The 11789-nt window shown below is 43.3% G+C and overlaps 1 pseudogene; it reads right to left on the bottom strand.

The window, feature by feature from the left end:
- Window positions 1-7189: 7189 nt before the first annotated feature.
- On the bottom strand, window positions 7190-8969 carry LOC146188833 (uncharacterized; annotated as a pseudogene).
- Between the last annotated feature and the right edge of the window lie 2820 nt (window positions 8970-11789).

Below are 11789 nucleotides of genomic sequence, written 5' to 3'. Positions count from 1 at the left end.
TGTAGACATAGAAAATGGCCCACTGCAGGTTCAGAATATACATCTGGACTTGAATTTGTGTATAATAAGCATGTGTGGTTCTCAGAACAATCAAATCTCTATCAAACATTAAGTAGGGGAGCAAGCTTCGTCTTTCTTCATAGTTAATGAAAGGTTCTTTCCTGTACTTGAACGTACACTTGATCTCAATCAACACGGTTTCACTGCCAATTTTTGTGAGTCCATCTGGGCTACAGCACAGCCATGGCTACTGTGGAAGCACGACGAGTCCTGCCTAGAACATGAATAATGGAGATTAGTGTTTGAGTTTAAACGTACAACAAATAGGAAACTAAGCATGCCAGGAATAACTCGTGATGTAAACTGGTAAGTGAACTCACCTGCACATTACGGATGCTAAGCTTACGTTCGAGCTCTTCTCGTGCTATGGCTTCTGTATTGATGCCTAGTAAAGATATTTACACGCCAAACTTCAGAGCAAAGAAACTATGAACATCACGCTTTGTGTTAAGCTTGTAGTAGAACAAGTGAATGCAGTGTTGCGACACCATAACTAAGCACTGAAAATGTTTCTTTTAAACAAATTTCTGTGCTGTTGGAAACATACCATAGCGCATTGCAGCACTTGTGTATGACGATGTCTTACAAAGGCTAACAGCAGCTCTCTCCAATCCTTCATCATTCCTTTTTGTGCGTATGGCATGGGCTTTCGTGCTGCTTATGCAAAGTCGACGTTCTTCATGCCATCTGCAAATTGACAAATTTTAAAAAAAGTGAGTCAACACAATGTACATGAAATGTGTCTGCTACCTTTTACTGAAGTGTAGTTTCATACCGTGAGCAGTTTGCCTGGCCTATGGTGAGGAAGCACATGTCACAAGGTGCTTCTTTCAGCACTACATTTGTTTTGTAGATATGCGCCCTTTCATAGTCCATTTCACCAACAAAATCCTTTACTTCAGTTGTTTTGCCATCAAGGACATTAAGATATCTGTAAACTGGCCGATTTGACATTGACTGCAGTAAATCGTATAAGATTTATTTTCCACAGCTTCCGATACTTTCTCAACAATGCCATTTATCACGTTCGCATAAATGACATCTTCGGTACTTCGATTTTGCAGCACCAATATTTCTCTCAGTGGGCACTCTATGTCCGGATAGCTGAGAACAATATTTGGGTCAGCAGGTTTGTTATCAGGAGTGCTGCTGCCCTGTCCTGTTGTGGAGAATGAGACAAGGGGTAAGGAAGATAATGATTGACTCATAAAATGGAAACTGCTGCTTCGGCCCTGTTAAAGGTAAACTGTTATGTATATTTTGTTTCTATTACTACACTGTAGTCAACCCTATTTAAAGAGTAATTTTTGTTGCAATTGTAGGTTTAGCTAGTCTGGCTTAAAAGCATTGCATAGTTGTTGCACGTCTGTGTAGTCACAATGCTTTGATTTGGTGTAATAAGGTAATTTACAAAGTGAAATGCTAGTCTATTACTCTATTATAGCAATATATCTTTTCAAGCCTTTGCTTGCTAAAGGTGTGGCACATCGGATGCCCAAAAATACTTACGGGGGAAGAGGTCCAAAACATCCTGTTCTAAGCGCCTCTTGGGCTTTCCACTCGGTTTGCCCCATTTCTGGGGCTCGCTGGTGCATGAATTTACTTCGTGGTCATTCACATGGAGGCACACCGCAGCTGCGTGCTTGCAGTTAGCTTGAATTCCAGCTTTGCAGGTGCACCGCCCCTCTCGGACAAGCAGCTCCTGCTTTTCCTGGCAGGACCACGCCAGCTATGAGAGGCAGAAATAAAAGTGAGATAGCGTAGACCCTTGCCGCCTTTTTAAGAGTGACTTCCTTCCCAAATTTCCCTCTACAAATTTTCAGCAACATGTCATCTGGCACCGTGTACATTTTTTCAGTTCACTTCGTCTGCCCCTCTGTCATACTATTCCGGGCGCGCGTACAAAGCTAAAATTAAGGCGACATATTTGATTAAAGGCTTCATTATTTAAAACACCGAGTACAATGTTCTGAGTGCGTTTTTATGCCTGCGCAGTTACGCCAGTGCTTCGCGCACATGATACCACAGTTACTACAGCGCGCCTCTAGCTCGCCACCCCTCACGCTGAACACCGCGTTCGCGAAACAGATTTTACGCATTTACGTCTGCAAATTCGATAGTCGCAAAAAGTAAATAAAGTGCAGGCATGACATAACAACTGAAATAAAGACGAGAGACCGAAAAAAAAAAAAGGCGAGCAATGCGTGTGGCTTATGAGCGATGTTAAGCTGCCTCCCGACCAAGTCAGCCGGTGATGTTCTAAACGTGTGTCTCGTACCGTCCCAAGCTTTACAGTGGGTAGTATGATATGGCCGCAAAGAATTTTTCCCCCGTCGTTCCCGAAAGCGCACGAATTAACAACTCATTCCCATGCATTTCGACAGCGGAGAATTTCAACCGAATGCACCGTTGTTTCGTAGCTAGTGCTTATAATAAAGCGGAGATTTGAGTATGTAACAAATGAACAGACTTACCTCAAGGTACACGTCGTACACGACGTTGTCGCTGACTTGTGACACGCATTTCCCATTCAATCGGGCTTCGTCGCTTTCAATTACCTGCTCACAAGAGTACACATGATTAATGAGCTCTTCACCTTTGATTAGGTTCGCTTTCCTGAAATAGCTGTCGAGCTGGCATATCTTTTTGAACCCGCACTGCAGCCGGATCATTGGGGCGCGCGACAAAGCAGCGCGAGACGTTTGCACGTGCGCGGAAGCGAGAGGCGAAAGGAGAAAACGTGCATGGGAGCCTAGGAGGCGCCGCGGCGTCTATCCCCAGTTTTTATTTTTCTCTCAGAGATGGCGCTCCCTGTCAGGAGCAGCAGCGCCGCTCGACGGTGCTTTGGAAGCCTATGTGCTGTGAAAGTTTTTTTTTCTTCCGGTTATTCTTGGCAATTTTAAAACTTTCACAGCACGCGTAGTCGAAATTCGCAGCTGCCAACGGTCATAGGCTTCCAAAGCACCGTCGAGCGGCGCTGCTGCTCCTGACAGGGAGCGCCATCTCTGAGAGGGTAAAGGTGCAGTCGCCTTTTGTCCGAAAACCGGAATGCGGGGAGGACGCGCTAATGACGGATACACGTGCGCTGTTTCGAGGAAGCCAGGGTTACTGTAACGGGAAGAAAGGACCCGAGGTGACAAGGAAAGCAACAGAAGGACGGTGGGGCACAGAGGAACGAGAGACACTCTATAGCTGGTCAACCTAGCCTCGTGTTCCGAGGGACGACTGTCTGAAGATACGATCGCGGCTGCGAATTTCGACTACGCGTGCTGTGAAAGTTTTAAAATTGCCAAGAATAACCGGAAGAAAAAAAAACTTTCACAGCACGCGTAGTCGAAATTCGCAGCCGCCAACGGTCATAGGCTTCCAAAGCACCGTCGAGCGGCGCTGCTGCTCCTGACAGGGAGCGCCATCTCTGAGAGAAAAATAAAAACTGGGGATAGACGCCGCGGCGCCTCCTAGGCTCCCATGCACGTTTTCTCCTTTCGCCTCTCGCTTCCGCGCACGTGCAAACGTCTCGCGCTGCTTTGTCGCGCGCCCCAATGATCCGGCTGCAGTGCGGGTTCAAAAAGATATGCCAGCTCGACAGCTATTTCAGGAAAGCGAACCTAATCAAAGGTGAAGAGCTCATTAATCATGTGTACTCTTGTGAGCAGGTAATTGAAAGCGACGAAGCCCGATTGAATGGGAAATGCGTGTCACAAGTCAGCGACAACGTCGTGTACGTCGTGTACCTTGAGGTAAGTCTGTTCATTTGTTACATACTCAAATCTCCGCTTTATTATAAGCACTAGCTACGAAACAACGGTGCATTCGGTTGAAATTCTCCGCTGTCGAAATGCATGGGAATGAGTTGTTAATTCGTGCGCTTTCGGGAACGACGGGGAAAAATTCTTTGCGGCCATATCATACTACCCACTGTAAAGCTTGGGACGGTACGAGACACACGTTTAGAACATCACCGGCTGACTTGGTCGGGAGGCAGCTTAACATCGCTCATAAGCCACACGCATTGCTCGCCTTTTTTTTTTTCGGTCTCTCGTCTTTATTTCAGTTGTTATGTCATGCCTGCACTTTATTTACTTTTTGCGACTATCGAATTTGCAGACGTAAATGCGTAAAATCTGTTTCGCGAACGCGGTGTTCAGCGTGAGGGGTGGCGAGCTAGAGGCGCGCTGTAGTAACTGTGGTATCATGTGCGCGAAGCACTGGCGTAACTGCGCAGGCATAAAAACGCACTCAGAACATTGTACTCGGTGTTTTAAATAATGAAGCCTTTAATCAAATATGTCGCCTTAATTTTAGCTTTGTACGCGCGCCCGGAATAGTATGACAGAGGGGCAGACGAAGTGAACTGAAAAAATGTACACGGTGCCAGATGACATGTTGCTGAAAATTTGTAGAGGGAAATTTGGGAAGGAAGTCACTCTTAAAAAGGCGGCAAGGGTCTACGCTATCTCACTTTTATTTCTGCCTCTCATAGCTGGCGTGGTCCTGCCAGGAAAAGCAGGAGCTGCTTGTCCGAGAGGGGCGGTGCACCTGCAAAGCTGGAATTCAAGCTAACTGCAAGCACGCAGCTGCGGTGTGCCTCCATGTGAATGACCACGAAGTAAATTCATGCACCAGCGAGCCCCAGAAATGGGGCAAACCGAGTGGAAAGCCCAAGAGGCGCTTAGAACAGGATGTTTTGGACCTCTTCCCCCGTAAGTATTTTTGGGCATCCGATGTGCCACACCTTTAGCAAGCAAAGGCTTGAAAAGATATATTGCTATAATAGAGTAATAGACTAGCATTTCACTTTGTAAATTACCTTATTACACCAAATCAAAGCATTGTGACTACACAGACGTGCAACAACTATGCAATGCTTTTAAGCCAGACTAGCTAAACCTACAATTGCAACAAAAATTACTCTTTAAATAGGGTTGACTACAGTGTAGTAATAGAAACAAAATATACATAACAGTTTACCTTTAACAGGGCCGAAGCAGCAGTTTCCATTTTATGAGTCAATCATTATCTTCCTTACCCCTTGTCTCATTCTCCACAACAGGACAGGGCAGCAGCACTCCTGATAACAAACCTGCTGACCCAAATATTGTTCTCAGCTATCCGGACATAGAGTGCCCACTGAGAGAAATATTGGTGCTGCAAAATCGAAGTACCGAAGATGTCATTTATGCGAACGTGATAAATGGCATTGTTGAGAAAGTATCGGAAGCTGTGGAAAATAAATCTTATACGATTTACTGCAGTCAATGTCAAATCGGCCAGTTTACAGATATCTTAATGTCCTTGATGGCAAAACAACTGAAGTAAAGGATTTTGTTGGTGAAATGGACTATGAAAGGGCGCATATCTACAAAACAAATGTAGTGCTGAAAGAAGCACCTTGTGACATGTGCTTCCTCACCATAGGCCAGGCAAACTGCTCACGGTATGAAACTACACTTCAGTAAAAGGTAGCAGACACATTTCATGTACATTGTGTTGACTCACTTTTTTTAAAGTTTGTCAATTTGCAGATGGCATGAAGAACGTCGACTTTGCATAAGCAGCACGAAAGCCCATGCCATACGCACTAAAAGGAATGATGAAGGATTGGAGAGAGCTGCTGTTAGCCTTTGTAAGACATCGTCATACACAAGTGCTGCAATGCGCTATGGTATGTTTCCAACAGCACAGAAATTTGTTTAAAAGAAACATTTTCAGTGCTTAGTTATGGTGTCGCAACACTGCATTCACTTGTTCTACTACAAGCTTAACACAAAGCGTGATGTTCATAGTTTCTTTGCTCTGAAGTTTGGCGTGTAAATATCTTTACTAGGCATCAATACAGAAGCCATAGCACGAGAAGAGCTCGAACGTAAGCTTAGCATCCGTAATGTGCAGGTGAGTTCACTTACCAGTTTACATCACGAGTTATTCCTGGCATGCTTAGTTTCCTATTTGTTGTACGTTTAAACTCAAACACTAATCTCCATTATTCATGTTCTAGGCAGGACTCGTCGTGCTTCCACAGTAGCCATGGCTGTGCTGTAGCCCAGATGGACTCACAAAAATTGGCAGTGAAACCGTGTTGATTGAGATCAAGTGTACGTTCAAGTACAGGAAAGAACCTTTCATTAACTATGAAGAAAGACGAAGCTTGCTCCCCTACTTAATGTTTGATAGAGATTTGATTGTTCTGAGAACCACACATGCTTATTATACACAAATTCAAGTCCAGATGTATATTCTGAACCTGCAGTGGGCCATTTTCTATGTCTACAGTCCCAAACATTCAGTAATAGTGAAAGTAATTTGGGACGAGGCTTTTCTGTGGGAACTTATCCCCAAGATGGAGTATTTTTATTTCAAGTTTTTGATTCAAGGTTTGTTTTAGGTTTCCACGCTATGTTTTTATGGACTGATGAATGATACTTTCCCCACATCAAACTTTTTGCGGTACATATCTAGCATATTTCAAGTGACCTATATATCTGCTGTTAGATTTCGGCCCTGTTAAAGGTAAACTGTTATGTATATTTTGTTTCTATTACTACACTGTAGTCAACCCTATTTAAAGAGTAATTTTTGTTGCAATTGTAGGTTTAGCTAGTCTGGCTTCAAAGCATTGTATAGTTGTTGCACGTCTGTGTAGTCACAATGCTTTGATTTGGTGTAATAAGGTAATTTACAAAGTGAAATGCTAGTCTATTACTCTATTATAGCAATATATTATCTTTTCAAGCCTTTGCTTGCTTTTTATAGCAAGCTTTTTGTACAAAGAAGGGAAACAATCACAAGCCTTCATTATGTTTCATTATTACAATTGAGTACCATATACTATGTTGCACATTGGCCTACGACCTAGTTTACTGCATACTTGATGCCAGTCTGTGTTGTCTAAGTGATCTTGTTTGCTGTAGCAGGTTACAGTTCACAATCAATAAACCAAAGATAAATACTGTGATATTAATTGGAGCCATGCACTGGCTTGTGTCCAATACTTTCATTTCTGCATTCTTTACCTTTGTACAGTTGAATAAAAAAACATGCCTTTGCAGTGCAAGAAGACATTACAGAACCATCGCACGACTTCTCACTACAAAATAAAACCACTACAAATGAAAAATAGTACTCCAATTGAAGAACACATTTATTACACAAAGTGCACATAATTGCAGTTGTCAAGTCACAGTGTGCTAATATAAAACTGCAAAACTATTTTTTTTTCAAATGTCATCTTTTACAAATGCAATCCATGCCTACAAATCAATTTATGGATGCCACAGCAAACCAAGCAGGCCTACTTCTTAATGATTGGTGCTTGCATGTTTACAAGGGCAGCACACACTGACACCACTTTGTTCATGTGTGGGACCAGGCTTAGCGGTACTCTGTTGCTTAGAATATGATATATCTTCAACCTTTGAATTACTCTTTCTACATGGATGCGCACAGACGCAATCTTGTATGTCTTCTCCATGTCTTGTTGAGAAAGCTGTCCACCCGCTGAATTAAAAGGAGGCATAAGTAGCACTGCACCTTTACCCTCTACAGTTGTCGGTATGCTTGGGAATCCTTTGTCACTTAAAATTGTCCCCTGGTTTGATAAGCTGCAGGAAGCCAGAGTCCTGTGTTATGAAAGAGTCTGTATGCCATCCTCCATAAACCTTAGAAATGAAACTTATCATTCCATTTGGAATTATACCTATCAACACATTTAGCCTGTATCCTCCTTTGTAATGTGAATACGGCATGTGTTGACAATCGGGGTTTGATGGTGTTTCTGTGTGTACCTCGGTGCAATCTATTATCAGGGTGCAATTTGGATAGTTTTCTTTGAATGGGGCAGGCAAAGAAAGCTTGATTATTTCTCTGCAAGGCATGAAAACCCAATCCTTCAGGGCAATGCATAGAATATCAAGTGTCTTTTTAAACACAGTTGATACTGTTGTGGATGTGACACTGAACGTAGCTGCCAGGGCACTGTATGTTATCCCAAGCCGTAGCTTAGCAAGGAACAAGCATAACTTGTCTTCCCTTGACATTGCATTGCACCTGTATTGCGGTGCTGGCAACAAGTTCAGAAGGAGGCAAAAAACTTGCAGCGTCACACCGCACATATCTTGCAGTGCCTCTTCTTTTTCCTTTAAGGATTCAAAGCCATAAAATCCACATTTTCGCTTCCTATTTCCATCTGTGCTTGCAACCTTCAGGATAGGATAAGCATACAGAATGATGAAATGAAAAAGGAAATACAATAAGGTAAAATGAATAATAAAGAGAAAATAAGCATGGCCATTATAAAATAAAAACAAAGTTATGCAGGAACAAGAAATTAAAAATGAAATTTGCTCCAGAATGCAAGTACGATTGGAATAAAACAAAGGCGGGTTGCTAGCAGCAAGACAAAACCACAGTTAAACACAACAGATAAGGAACAACACCATCATCATCTAACCTTGTGAGTCATTTTTGTGTGCATGACTTGAGCAGATGCTTCAGTGCCATTTGTTGCTGAGAGAAGTATAGTTAGCTTTCCTGAAGTAGTGCATTCTTCTGTTTGGCATGTCTGAAAAAAAATTAAACAAAAATTTGAGGTATTTAGACAAGTTTTTTGTGCTCCCTGTGGAAGTTGAAGGAACACTATTAAAAGCAAATGTATGTTGCACTGGTGTCATGCTATATTTACATTGACTAAACAGGAGCTCAAAATTAAAAGGTGTCTTACAGCGTCCCTCTTTTTTGAAGTGGAATGGCTTTCTTGTCCTGCACCACACACAAGCGCCAAAGGATGTGAATCACTCGGGTCGTCGAGCAAAGAGGTAGCTATGCTCGTTTCCACAGATGCATCGCTGAAATCCATTGTGCTCAAGTCACAGTGCACATCGTCAAGAATGGAGGCTTCCGGCGCCTGCATTGTTGCTTCATCAGCTGTACTTTGTCATGAATGCTCATCGTTTGCAACAAGCTGTCTGGATGAGATTTCCTTCTTGAAGCGTGTCTGCCACCTGCATTTCGCAATCAAAAGCCAAGGTTACTATGAATCTTGTGTAGGCTGCAAGCAAACCTGCCTTGAAATGTACTCACTAAATGCATGCCAATGCATCTATTGTTCGATATACACTGGCACTACAATTTCATAAAAAAATTAAACAACAGAATATGATGGAGCACTGAGCAAGGGTAAAGGGGATACGCCTCAGTTCGCAGGTCAAGCCAACCTTTCCGAGTGGACTTGTGTTCCTCTGAATCATTGCTGGCAGGGGTTTAAATATGCTTTTGCTTCTGAAGAAAAAAAAGCTGGGGAGGAGGAAAGTGGGTGAGAACAAAGTAGGTCCATGGAGTGTGGAAGGGGAGGATGGGTGAGAAAAAAGCAGGTCCATGGAGTGAAAAAAAAATTCTTCAGTATGTATTTTCCAGCCTAGAACCAGGGATTCTGTGGCCTGCAAAAGAAATAAAAGCCCTAGTACCAAGAGAAACTATAATACTGGGTGGATGATTAGTCACCACCTAAGCAGGTTTGGTGCAGATACATCCACTTGCAAAGGGACAGGCTTTGGAAAGAGCCCTGATATGGGATATATCTAAGAGGAGCAATTCCTAAAACTTTCTGCAAAGGATGGGGGTGAGAAGGAAAAAGCAACAGAATAATCACTGCACAGTAAACCACAACTGACATGCAAAAAAAAAAAAGGTTCCAGGGAAAACTCAAGTAGCAAGGGATAAGGAGGAAATATGTTTGGAATAAATATCTCTAAGGGAACGTTCCCTTTGCACCATAACTGTTCGAAAAACAATCCCTCACAGCGTTAATTGTACAGTTTATTCACAGCACACATACACACTATTTCCCTCCGCAATAGCATAAGCTGCACAGTTCAGTTCAGGCGTTCAGTCGTGTCCGACTCTTCGTGACCCTATGGACCATGTCACGCCACACTTTCCGGTCTCTCACTATCTTCTTAACATCACATAGCTTCATCTGCAATGCCTCGAGAATGCCATCTAACCATCGCGTTCGCTGCCTACCCCTTCTCCGGCGACCCTCAACCTTTCCCAACATCAAATCTTTCTCCAGCGACTCCTCTCTTCTCATCAGATGACCAAAGTAGCCGAGCTTTAACTTTAGAATTTGACCCTCCAATGAGCAGTCAGGGTTTATGGTCGACAATATCGACTGATTTGATCTTCTGGCAGTCCAAGGAACTCTTAAGAGTCTTCGCCAGCACCACAATTCAAACGCGTCGATTCTTCGGCGGTCAGCCTTTTTCACAGTCCAACTCTCGCATCCATACATTACAACTGGAAAGACCATAGCACGGGTTATACGGATCTTGGTTGGCAGACTAATGTCTCTGCTCTTTACTAGGCGGTCAAGGCTAACCATTGCTCTCTTTCCCAGAAGCAGGCGTCTCCTAATTTCATGGCTGCAGTCTCCTTCCGAGGTAATCTTGGCGCCCAAGAACAGAAAATCTGTCACAGCTTCCACTTCTTGTCCATTGATGCTCCAGGACTTGATAGGGCAAGACGCCATGATCTTCGTCTTTTTAATGTTCAGTTTAAGCCCAAACTTCTCACTCTCTTCTTGTACGCGCATCAGAAGTCTCTTGAGATCCCCTTCACTTTCTGCCATTAAAGTGGTATCATCCGCATATCTAAGGTTGTTGATGCGTTTTCCAGCGATCTTCACTCCAGCTGAAGACTCGTCCAGACCGGTCTTCCTCATGATGCACTCTGCATATAGGTTAAATAGGCAGGGCGACAGTATGCAGCCTTGCCTCACCCCTTTCTCAATCGGAAACCAATCAGTAAGACCATGCCCAGTTCTGACTGTGGCCTCTTGCCCTTCATAAGCTGCACATGTTTCTCCAAACACATTTCCTCCTTATCACTTGCTACTTGAGCTTGCCCTCAAACATTTTTTTTTGCATGTCAGTTGCAGTTCACTGTGTGGTTATTATTCTATTGTTTTGTATGTCTCAACCCACCTTCTTTGTTGAAAGTTTTAAGAATTGTTCACCTTAGATATATTCCTTATCAGGGCCATTTCCAAAGCCTGTCCCTTTGTAAGAGGGTGTATCTTCACCAAACCTACTTAGGTGGTGACTAACAATCCAACTGGTATTGTAGTTTTGCCTGGTACTGTCGCTTTCATTTCTTTTGTAGGCCACAGGATCCATAGTTCCAGGCTGAGAAATACATACTGAAGAATCTTTTTTTTCACTCCATGACCTACTTCTCACCCATCCTCCCGCATACCCCCCTTGTTAAGTGCTCCTTCATACCGTGTAAACCATCTTCTTCCTCTCGTTCTACCTAGATCGTAAACAACAGAACACACTTGAAAACATGAGGATGTAACCTCTACTGGCAGCATCACATTTTTGGTTTCATACCTTTGCGCCCTTTCCTGATCAGGTGCCTTTTTTTCTGTAGACAGGTGGGAAAATGGTTAGGATGTAGGAAAGATGTTGGCTGATGTCACTCTTGCTGTTGCCCACAAAATGTGTGCTGCAAATTCGCGTATATTCTTTTGGCAGCCACTGAGTTCCATCGGCACTGCACAAGAAAGAAAAACATTTTCTCTTATCCACTATCAAGACACACAAACACACATGTACTCGCACACATGCACGACCACACAGAAACGAACGCACACACATGAACAAAATCGCACACGCTCCGAAGGTGGCAAACGGTAGAGCCGCCGAGCTTTTAAGCATTCGACAATATTAGGA

The sequence above is a fragment of the Amblyomma maculatum genome, chromosome 5 (assembly GCF_055883805.1).
Source record: "Amblyomma maculatum isolate TAMU_Amacu chromosome 5, ASM5588380v1, whole genome shotgun sequence".
NCBI classification, from domain to species: Eukaryota; Metazoa; Arthropoda; class Arachnida; order Ixodida; family Ixodidae; genus Amblyomma; species Amblyomma maculatum.
Note: the sequence above shows the minus strand (reverse complement) of the source record. Positions and strands in the feature narration are given on the sequence as shown.